Below are 12,213 nucleotides of genomic sequence, written 5' to 3'. Positions count from 1 at the left end.
CATAGTGGAAAGTAACTTAGACTAGTAACTCTATGGTTACTCTAAGAGCAAGTACTACCTCTGTCCTGGTTTACTCTTCCTATTTTGTAGTATCAAAATTTGACCATAGATTTAACTAACAAAATGTTAATGCATGTCACTAAAAATTATATCGCTGGATTCATATTTGAACATAATTTCAAATGGTATAATTTTTGGTGACATGCATTGGCATTTTCTTAGGTAAATCTATGGTCAAAATTTTATACTAAATACGAGGTAGTACAAAAGTGGGCTATAACGGCTGTCGGTGTCAAAACCGGTGGATCTCGGGTAGGGGGTCCCGAACTGTGCGTCTAGGCTGGATGGTAACAGGAGACAAGGGACACGAAGTTTTACCCAGGTTCGGGCCCTCTCGATGGAGGTAAAACCCTACGTCCTGCTTGATTAATATTGATGATATGGGTAGTACAAGAGTTGATCTACCACGAGATCGAGGAGGCTAAACCCTAGAAGCTAGCCTATGGTATGATTGTTGATGTGTACGTTGCCCTACGGACTAAAACCCTCCGGTTTATATAGACAGCGGATGGGGTTAGGGTTACATAGAGTCGGTTACAATGGTAGGAGATCTACATATCCGTATCGCCAAGCTTACCTTCCATGCCAAGGAAAGTCCCTTCCGGACATGGGACAGAGTCTTCAATCTTGTATCTTCATAGTCCAACAGTCCGGCCAAAGGATATAGTCTGGCTGTCCGGACACCCCCTAATCCAGGACTCCCTCAGTAGCCCCCGAACCAGGCTTCAATGACGATGAGTCTGGCGCGCAGATTGTCTTCGGCATTGCAAGGCGGGTTCTCCTCCAAATTCCGTGTACCTGTTTGAATAAAGTCCGGTTTCTTGTAGATGTTGCGCTCCTTGGCTTCTACGCCCAATAATGGCCGCTTCCCACGTGTCAAACGAATATGAAAAGTCTGAGTGTTTTTACATTCACACCCCTAGCCGCGTAAATGAGCTTCCCTATTTAAGGGGACGAGGATTTAGATCCAATCCACACCTTCTCCCCTCCGCGAGTGTTCATCAGAGCGCATCCGACAAAGGTCCATTCCACCATGGCCAGTCGTCGCAACTCCTCCCCTCGCCCTTCCAGCCCTAAGCCTGGATATTGGGAGAGATGTTCCATCCCTCATAGCGAGCTAGTGACACTCCAGACCAAGGGATTTCTCCCCCCGGCCTATATGGTCCCGGTTCGAGCCAGTCTTGCCGTCTACAACGGCGGAGAGCAAGCAGAGAATGCCTCTAATCCCTCCAAAGGACAGCGGGTGTGCCTCGTCCCTTACTTAATAAGGGGGCTCGGATTTCCAATCCATCCATTTCTCCGGGGGTTGCTGGAGTTCTACGGCCTCCAGCTACATCATCTCACGCCTGCCTCAGTATTGCATATCGCGGGCTTTGTAGCCCTCTGCGAGCTATTCTTGGGTGTTGAAGCTCATTTCGGACTGTGGAAGGAGCTATTTTGCCTCGTGCCCCGTTCCAAGAAGGGGCCAATGTATCAAGTGGGCGGAGCCGAAGTGTGGCGCATCACCGGGACCGGATATCTGTCTGGAACCCCAAAGAAGGCATCCGAAGACTGGCCCTCAGAATGGTTTTATATAGAAGACGTCCCGCTGCCGGATCCTATCCGGATCGGCCTCCCTGAATTCAACAGTGCTCCCTTAAAGAAGCGCCTAAGCTGGCGCCCATGGAGCCCTCAGAGGGAAAGTGACAGGGACATCATTTACCTGATGGGCCGAATAAGATTGTTAGCCCATTCCAGACTAACCATGATCAGGGTTATGGCTGAATGCATTATGCGGGGGGTGCAGCTGCTTCAGTACAGAAGCCACCCCATGTGGGACTTCAACGGGGAGGATGACGCCACCCGCTACGGTCGTAAGGGGCCGGATTCAGCTGCCGCTCTACTAAAGATCTTGTCCACTTTGTATAAGGGAGAAGAGGAGGAATTTCTCCGCGTCAACCCTCAGGGTGGATTCTCCATGCACAATCCCCCGAGCTGGGTAAGCGGCCGTATTTACTTGTCCATCCGTTTTGTATTCCCATTGTTAAATATTCAGTCTGACGATTTTAACGCAGGAACTGCGCCGGGCTGTTAAGGAAATAAGCAGCCCTCCTCCACAACCCGAGGACCCAGGACGGTCCCTCGACCCGGACTCCCAAGAGGATCCGGACATATCTGTGGAGCTGATTGATGGAGTGTTCCATCAATTGAGCAAGGACAATGCCTTGGTGGCCATTACGACCGATTACCCAGGGCTAATCCTGACGCCCCAGGTACCTGAGATCGAAGTCCCAGTACCCCGAATAGGTGTCCGCCCACTCGTGTTCAGTTTCCTGATTGCAACCGAACTTTGCAGGGGAGGTTTTTAAGGCGGAAGGCCGAACCTGCAGCGACAAGACAACGAGGGGCCGTAGGGCCCCGCGGGCAAAAAAGAAGTGCAGTCCGGACCAAGGCGTCAGCGCAAAGGTATGGAGCGCCCCCTTATCCCAGTTGTTATACCTTCGAGGCATATTGACACTGGCGCTCTTTTCAGGACAAAGAGACCTCACCGGACTATATCTGGAGAGGCTGCCAATCGCGCCTCCACCAACCAGGCTCCGAAGCCTGGTCCAGAGGCGGAGGCGAACGCAAGGCGCGCGCCAGACGCTCCTCCGACGGAGGATGTGGACGGGTTGTCTGCCACTAACTCTAAGGTGGAGAGTGCCATGAACCACAGGTGTCGCCGGACAATTCTTCGCGACGCTTGTTTCTCCCAAGGGGCGTTAGATGCCTTCAACTCAGGAGATGCGTACCTCCGTGCCGCTCAAAATGGTCTAGCCAGAGCCACGGAGCAGTATGTAAAAGACATACGGGTAAGAAAATTCTGGTAATTATATATATATATATACCAGTAGCCCCCGAGACTTGAAATAGTTAGAATAACTGATTTAAGGATCATTTGTTATGCAGGTTCTTACAGAAAAGAATTCCCTACTGTCCAAGGAGCTGGAAGAGTGCAAAGCCCAACTTGAGGCCGCACTAGCCGCGACAGGGGAGCCCAAGGAGACCCCCTCTAGTAATATACACTTCGAAAGATAAGTATTTTGCGAAGCACGTCATCGGTGCGAATCTGACAAATGAAATTGCAGATGGCGCCGGATTGAATCTGGAAAGGCAACACCTCCTACGCCAGCTAAAGGCTGGTGAGAAGGTGCTGACAAAGGTGAGGCGGGAGAAGAACGATCTCCAAGATGCCAACACCAAGCTGGGCGTCGAGCTGAAAGATGTTCGTGCCCAGCTGTCAGACTCCGTGAAGGAGAATCAGCGGCTTCGGCGCGGCATATTTAGTAAGTGCTTGAACGAACCTTTTGAAAGAAAGTTCGGCGGGGAAGTCGACTAACAGAGCAATGTCTGTAGGTGTGTTAACAGGTCGTCCTGCAGAGGAGATGCCCGGTTCTACGGCTGACCTTCTTCCCGAGCTCTCGCAACTGCTCGATCGAGTTCGGCAAGCGATGCAAGGTGTCGCGCAGGCCCTGTGGCCATCCGTCTCCATGCCCGAAGGTCTTGGAGAGCTTGCGGAGAAGCTAAAGGGAGCACGGCGGCGCTTCCGATTGTGGAAGATATCAGCCTGCCGTCAAGGCGCTAGGGAGGCCTGGGCCATGGTGAAGACGCGGTACGCAAAGGCTGACGCCAACCACATGGCCGAGGTCGGTCCTATAGGGCTGGATGGGAAGGAGATCCCTGTAAGCTTAGTATACGGCCAAGTAGAGTTGGCCGCAAAGTATTCCCAGCAGAACTGTAAATTAGACAGCCTGTTAGATGGTATTGAAGAGGAATACGATCAGTCAAAATGACTATGTAATTTTAATTGACATTTATAATGCCTTCTAGCCGGATTGTAGATCATTTTTCATGGCCGACCTTTTCGCTTCAGCCTCGGGACCTGACGATCCGGAGTGTGTCCGAATTCCCATGCGGTTATATAGGAACCGGGGAATGCATGGAGACCAGGCGTAGGGGTCATTAGGGCTTGAACAGACAAGTGCCCGACTAGTTATGTTATATTACATGGTTAGTAAGAAACATCTTCCAGGGAGAATAGTTCCGTTAGGGGTACCTTTCCCTGGGCGGCATGCCCTAAGGTACATGTCCATGCTGCGAAAAGAAACGCAGGAAAACATCTGGGGGCGTATAGATAAAAATAAAAAAAGATCATCTTTAGTTCACCGACCGAATATTCCCTTAAGAACGCTAGCTTTCGGCTTCACCCAGTCTGAGGTACACGTCCGGCTGACCCGGCAGTAACAATCGCAGAGGTGCTCCCTTTACCACCTAGCCGAACAATCGGGAACGTAGGGGTAAGCACAGGAGCCAGGCAACCCAGCTTGGCCAAAACTTAAGTCATATCAATGCATATAATGGTGAATAAAAGGTACATGCGGAAGTGTGACACATGTGTTGGGCATGAAGCCCGTATGAATAAGCTTCTGTTTAAAGAAGCCCCCAGGTTTAATGAGCGCGGATAGCGCGTCACTTTATGAGCCTTTAAAGGCTATAAGAGAGAGAGATAAGAAGAGAAATGTAAGACAGAAAATATATAAAAAATGGACAGAGGAAGGAGACGAACACAGAGTCCGGCGCTAGGCATAGAATCTTCGGAGACGGGCTGCGTTCCATGGGTTTGGCTCGAGTCGGTTATCCGATGCATCCCGCAGGCGGTATGCCCCACGAGTCAGGACTTGGTCAATTATGAAGGGACCTTCCCACTTGGGCTTGAGTTTGTCCTTTTTCTTGTCCGGTAGTCATAGAACTAATTCGCCAATGTTGTAATTTTTGGCCCGTACTTCTCTGCTTTGGTATCTTCGAGCCTGCTGTTGATAGAATGCGGAACGGGCTTTTGCCATGTCACGCTCCTCCTCCAATGCGTCCAAGCTGTCCTGCCGATCGAGTTCGGCTTCTCTTTCTTCGTACATGTGCACTCGAGGTGAGTCATGAATTATGTCGCAAGGCAAAACTGCCTCTGTGCCGTACACCATAAAGAATGGTGTGTATCCGGTGGTGCGATTCGGCGTGGTCCGCAGCCCCCAGAGTATGGAGTCGAGCTCCTCTACCCAGTGCGTGTTAGATTCCTTGAGGGACCGCACTAATCTGGGTTTGATGCCGCTCATGATAAGACCATTTGCACGTTCGACCTGGCCGTTAGTTTGTGGGTGATAGACGGAAGCATAATCGAGCTTGATGCCCATGTTTTTACACCAGAGTTTTACCTCGTCGGCCGTGAAGTTCGTGCCGTTATTAGTGATGATGCCGTGGGGGACACCGTAACGGTGTACAACCCCAGATATAAAGTCTATCACCGGTCCGGATTCGGCCGTCTTAACAGGCTGGCTTCTATCCATTTGGTAAACTTATCCACCATGACCAGTAAGTATTTTTGCTTGTGGGTTCAGCCTTTAAGGGGTCCAACCATGTCAAGCCCCCAGACCGCGAAGGGCCAAGTAATGGGGATAGTTTGGAGGGCGGTGGGTGGCATATGGCTTTGGTTTGCAAAGAGCTGGCAACCGGTGCATCGTTGGACTAAGTCCTCAGCGTCTGCCCGGGCCGTCGGCCAATAGAAGCCTGTACGGAAGGCCTTGCTTACAAGGGACCAGGCTGCGGCGTGATGACCACCGAGTCCGGCATGAATTTCAGCCAGGAGGTTCCACCCCTCCTCTTCGGAGATGCACCTTTGAAGGACTCTGGTAGTGCTTTTCTTATAAAGCTCTCCCTCGTGGACTCTGTAGGCTTTGGATCGCCGCACTATGCAGCATGCCTCATTTTGGTCCTCGGGGAGTTCCTGCCTAGTAAGGTAGGCGAGGAATGGTTCTGTCCACGGGGCGATGACGACCATTATTACGTGGGCTGAAGGTGTTATTTCATTGGCAGAGCCTCCGATTATGTCAGAATGTTCGGTGTCGAGCAGTGCGGTTGGGTCCGGGCTGTTATTGTTCGGCTCCCCTTCCCATGCTACGGATGGCTTGAACAACCTTTCCAAGAAGATGTTGGGGGGACTACATTGCGTTTTGCGCCGATGCGTGCCAGGACATCTGCCACCTGATTATTTTCCCGGGCTATATGGTGAAATTCAAGCCCCTCGAACCGAGCTGACATTTTTAGGACGGCGTTGCGGTAAGCTGCCATTTTTGGATCCTTGGCATCGAAGTCTCCATTTATTTGGGATATTGCGAGGTTTGAGTCCCCACGCACCTCTAGGCGTTGGATGCCCATGGATACTGCCATCCGGAGACCATGTAAAAGGGCCTCATATTCGCCTGCATTGTTGGAGTCTGTGTACATAATCTGTAGTACGTATTGAACTATGTCTCCTGTGGGGGACGTCAAAACGACACCAGCCCCCAGTCCGGCCAACATCTTGGAGCCGTCGAAATGCATGATCCAATTTGAATATGTGCCGTACTCTTTAGGGAGTTCGGCCTCCGTCCATTCTGCGACGAAGTCAGCCAAGACTTGTGACTTGATGGCTCATCGTGGCTTATAAGTTATGTCGAACGGGAGGAGCTCAATGGCCCATTTTGCAATCCGGCCCGTTGTGTCATGGTTGTTTATAATATCGTTAAGTGGTAGTTCCGAGGCTACTGTTATTGAACACTCTTGAAAGTAGTGTCGTAGCTTGCGGGATGCCATGAATACCGCGTACGCAATCTTTTGATAATGCGGGTACCGTGATTTGCAGGGAGTGAGGACAGTGGACACATAATAGACCGGCTTTTGAAGGAGGAATTTGTGTCCGTTCACTTCTCATTCGACGACGAGCACTGCGCTTACAACCTGATGTGTTGCTGCAATGTATAATAGCATTGGTTCGCCAATGTTTGGCGCGGCCAGGACTGGGTTTGTTGTCAGTATGGCTTTTATTTCATCGAGTCCGGCCGTGGCTGCATCCGTCCATTTGAAGTGTTTGGTGCACCGAAGGAGGCGGTAAAGGGGTAGGGCCTTTTCTCCCAAGCGGGAGATAAAGCGGCTTAGAGCCGCCACACATCCGGTTAACTTTTGTATTTGTTTGAGGTCCTTTGGGATATCCAGTTGCGACAGAGCTCGGATCTTGGCTGGATTTGCTTCAATTCCTCTACCGGATACAATGAAGCCCAAGAGCTTTCCGGCTGGAACGCCGAAAACGCATTTTTCCGGGTTGAGCTTGATGTCGTATGTTCGGAGGTTATCAAATGTGAGCCTCAAGTCGTCTACTAGAGATTCAACATGTCTTGTTTTGACGACCACATCATCTACATATGCCTCCACTGTTTTGCCGATCTGGCTTGCCAGACATGTCTGAATCATGCGCTGATATGTTGCGTCGGCGTTTTTGAGCCCGAAGGGCATCGTGTTGAAGCAGAATGGCCCGTATGGTGTGATAAATGCCGTTGCAGCTTGGTCTGGTTCTGCCATCTTGATTTGATGGTAGCCAGAATATGCATCGAGGAAACACAACGAATCGTGTCCTGCGGTAGCGTCGATAATTTGATCGATGCGGGGGAGGGGGAAGGGATCCTTTGGGCAAGCCTTGTTAAGGTCTTTAAAATCAACACACAGGGGCTAGGATTTGTCCTTCTTTGGTACCATCACCAGGTTTTCTAGCCAGTCCGGATGTTTTATATCTCTGATGAATCCGGCCTCCAATAGCTTTGCTAGCTCCTCTCCCATGGCCTGTCTCTTAGGTTCGAAAAAACGTCGAAGAGCCTGTTTGACAGGCTTGAATCCTGTTTGGATATTTAAGCTGTGCTCGGCCAGCCTGCGTGGGATTCCTGGCATGTCTGAAGGGTGCCAGGCGAAAATGTCCCAGTTCTCTCGTAGGAACTCTCGCAATGCGGCGTCGACATCAGGGTTTAACTGTGCCCCGATGGAAGCTGTTTTATTGGGGTCCGTTGGATGGACTTGGAATTTGACTATTTCGTTCGCCGGTTTAAAGGAGGTGGACTTGGATCTTTTGTCGAGTACCACATCGTCCCTATTCACCATAGAGCGCAGCGCGGTCAAATGCTCAGCCGCTAGGGCTTCAGATAGTGCCTCGAGGGCCAGTGCGGCTGTCTTGTTTTTGGCGCGGAGTGCTATGTCTGGATCACTAGCGAGAGTGATGATCCCGTTAGGCCCGGGCATCTTGAGCTTCATGTACCCGTAATGGGGTATTGCTTGGAAGATTGTAAACGCTTCCCGCCTAGCAGAGCGTGATAACCGCTGCTTAACGGAGCCACCTGGAACGTGACCTCTTCGGACCTGTAATTATCCGACGTGCCGAACACCACATCTAGTGTGATTTTTCCTGTACAGCGCGCTTCCCGACTGGGGATTATTCCTCTAAAGGTGGTGCTGCTTCGCTCAATGCGGTCCTAGTCTATTTCCATTTTTTGAAGGGTCTCCTCATAAATGAGGTTCAATCCGTTGCCGCCGTCCATGAGTACCTTGGTAAGACGAAAGTCGTCCACTATTGGACTAAGGACCAATGCGGCTGGTGCTCGGGCTGTTTGGAATTTAGGTTCATCACTGGCGTTAAAGGTAATAGCCGTGTCACTCCATGGGTTTATTGTTGCTACTTGGTAGACTTCGGTAAGGCTGCGGAGTGTCCTTTTTCGCATATTATTTGATGCGAAAGTCTCGAAGACTGTTAATACCGTATTGGTGTCTCTGGGTGGCTTTCTGTGGTCTCCGGAATTAGGAGATTTTCGCCAATTTTGGCCACCTGTCGGAGTATCCAACATTCTCTGAGGCTGTGAGTTGGTGTGGCGTCCTTTGTACTGTGAATTTTACAGGGTCCATTAAGCCATCCGTCCAGTACGGTTCCATGCCTTGTAGAGGGTTTTTGCTTTTTAGTGCTTGACCCGGGTGACTGGTGATGATGCACCCTTTTATTTCGGACTGGGTTTGTATTCAGGGCCGGATTGTCCCAAAATTTTATTTCGGTTTTCCAGGCGCTTTCCATCGCACAATACTTTCGTACAATGGACGCCAAGTCAGCGAAGCGTGTAATATCACGGCGACTTATGGCGTTGAGTATTCCCTTGTCCGTGCAATTATTGCAGAAGACTGAGATTGCGTCTTCCTCGCGGCAGTCCCTTAGCCTGTTCTTGACCAGGAGGAATCTGGCCCAGTAATGATGTACTGTTTCATCGGGTTCTTGCCTGATTTTGGATAGATCTCTTATGTTGGGGTGGGTGGGCGGAATTAAATCCGAAGCCTCACCCCATCTAAGGCTCAGAGGCCGAGGAATTTCCGAACTCGAAAATTTGGATTCCTGGATGTTGTCTAATGAATCCAGCCCGTCGCCTGACTCTAAGTTCAGGTGTTGAGTGATATCCTCCCCTCCGCGGGTATCTGGCTTGGAGGGATCGGGAATCCAGACGTAGCGAGTCCTTAAGATAGATGAAGGGTCGCCGCACTGTCCCTCTACCACAGCAACGTGATGGGTGACTTGGGGAGAGTTAATCTCTCTCAGATCGGTTTTAGGTCCAATCTGGTCGTAATCTGTAGCGACTCCTAGGGCGGCGAAGCGATCCAAGAGCTCATTTATGGAGGAAAGCTCCATTGGATCTAACTGCTCGGCGAGTTCCGAGCTGACATGAAGATTGTTTTCGATGGCTCGAGAGGTCATCGTCGGTGAAGAAGCCGAACAGGCGGTCATAAGAAAACCACCTAGCCGGAGGGTTTGGCCGACAGCCAAAGCTCCCTTAGCAACGGTGCCGTCTTTAAAGACGGGGCGAGGCATCCTTCCTGATGGCGACGACACAGAGGAACTCTCAACGAAAGCACCAATGTCGGTGTCAAAACCGGCGGATCTCGGGTAGGGGTCCCGAACTGTGCGTCTAGGCCGGATGGTAACAGGAGACAAGGGACACGAAGTTTTACCCAGGTTCGGGCCCTCTCGATGGAGGTAAAACCCTACGTCCTGCTTGATTAATATTGATGATATGGGTAGTACAAGAGTTGATCTACCACGAGATCGAGGAGGCTAAACCCTAGAAGCTAGCCTATGGTATGATTGTTGATGTGTACGTTGCCCTACGGACTAAAACCCTCCGGTTTATATAGACACCGGATGGGGTTAGGGTTACATGGAGTCGGTTACAATGGTAGGAGATCTACATATCCGTATCGCCAAGCTTGCCTTCCACGCCAAGGAAAGTCCCTTCCGGACACGGGACGGAGTCTTCAATCTTGTATCTTCATAGTCCAACAGTTCGGCCAAAGGATATAGTCTGGCTGTCCGGACACCCCCTAATCCAGGACTCCCTCAACGGCCCTCCACTATGTAGGCCAAAACACGTGCCAAATTCACTTGTGATGCATTTGGCATCGATGCCCCTCCATTGCTCACCTGGTGCCCCAATCTGGATCACCTACTTTGCTCCGGTGCCAAATTAACTCACGCAATGAAAAAACACTTGCGTGGGAGAGAGAGAGAGAGAGGACTGAGGCAATAAAAAACACTTGTTTGGGAGAGAGAGAGGCTGGTGTAGTTGGTTTGATTGATTTGCATGTGGGTCTGTGTGCATAGCGGTGCCAACTATCTCACATCGCGAGAGCGGTGCCAAAATCTTTTGATTTGACATAGATGTGTATTATGTGGCATACTTTTGAGAAATATGGCATCAGCCACATAGTGGAAGGCAACAAATGCCCAAGTTCTTCACGTGCTCCTAGGTAAATGAGAGGAAAGAGAAAGAGAGAGAGAGAGAGTGAAAAAATATCACTAGCCAGCCAACCCTATCATATGAGCGAATGATATTGGTACCTCTTGATGACATGCCAATCTTATACAGCCAGCTACTCTAATATCTTCTCTTCTTTTGCAGATAAAAAAGACCCGAATGTGAAAAATGTGCTGCACTATAACAATCTCATTGAATGCCTTGATCTCCATATTACAGAAATTGATTTGATCGACTATCGAGGCAGCACATCTAAGATTAAATTGGCCAGGTTCTTTGTTCTAGAGGCAAGTCTGCTCAAGGTAATTAGGTTTGGCATTCTCTAGCGCAACAATGGATGTCGTGCTGATCACCGCTAGCGTCTAAGCCTAAATGCCAAAGTCTCCGCAGAAGCTGAATTTGTTTTTGAAACATCAAGTGGCCAGAGACTCAAAAATTTATTTGCCCATTAGTGACTTGTCAGGGCGGTGGATTTTAGTTTGTACGATAATGCTATATCCACCTAAAGTAACGAAAGTTCTTACGTAAACTTCCTAGATTCCCTCTTCATAGGTGCATCATTACTCCTAACATTTGTAATACCGGTTTGAAACTTGTAATATTGCCGTGTCCTATTCCTGCGTTTTCAAAATCCTGCAAATCAAAGAGGTCTTGAGTTGGTGATGATGTTGTGCCTTCCATCTTTCTCCAATAGCCGTCGGATCTAGATCTGACGCATACAAACCAAACTTCTTCAGTTTTGCAAAAAGATGCCCGCACTTGTTCCCTATTTACAAACAACTCCTTGTCTCTCACAATCAGCCTTATCTCCTCCCCACCACATCTAGAAGGCCATGGAAAATCCTGGCGCGATGGCCGTTGCCGGTGCCGTCCACCCCAATCTTGGTGTTCCGTGCAATGCACAGGCATCTACGCATGGGAAATTATGTCGAACACGGCTAGTTGTAGACGCATACAAACCAAACTTCTTTAGTTTTGCAAAAAGATGCCCGCACTTGTTCCCTATTTACAAACAACTCCTTGTCTCTCACAATCAGCCTTATCTCCTCCCCACCACATCTAGAAGGCCATGGAAAAATCTGGCACGATGGCCGTTGCCGGTGCCGTCCACCCCAATCTTGGTGTTCCGTGCAATGCATAGGCATCTACGCATGGGAAATTATGTCGAACACGGCTAGTTGTAAGCAGGTTAGCTCTACATCCATGATGATAGTGATTGCAGACGATGATGCTGACTATGTTATGCCGAACACGGCGCCTATACACAGGTGTCATCTTCGGCGCAGGGTCTTGTCACTTCACTGCGAGGAGCAGCACGTAATAATTTGACCAACGGGTAGTACAGTGCTACTACATTGGTAGTATTGCTACTAGTACTAGCACCACTGTCTAGATTTAGTAGTACTACCACATCCATCTGGATTTAGTACTTTGACTAGCAATATCTAGTAATGCATGTCACAAAAAAAGGTCTGTCTAGGACACATCTAGATGT

The sequence above is a fragment of the Triticum urartu genome, chromosome 4 (assembly GCF_003073215.2).
Source record: "Triticum urartu cultivar G1812 chromosome 4, Tu2.1, whole genome shotgun sequence".
NCBI lineage: Eukaryota > Viridiplantae > Streptophyta > Magnoliopsida > Poales > Poaceae > Triticum > Triticum urartu.
This window is presented reverse-complemented; position numbering follows the sequence as displayed.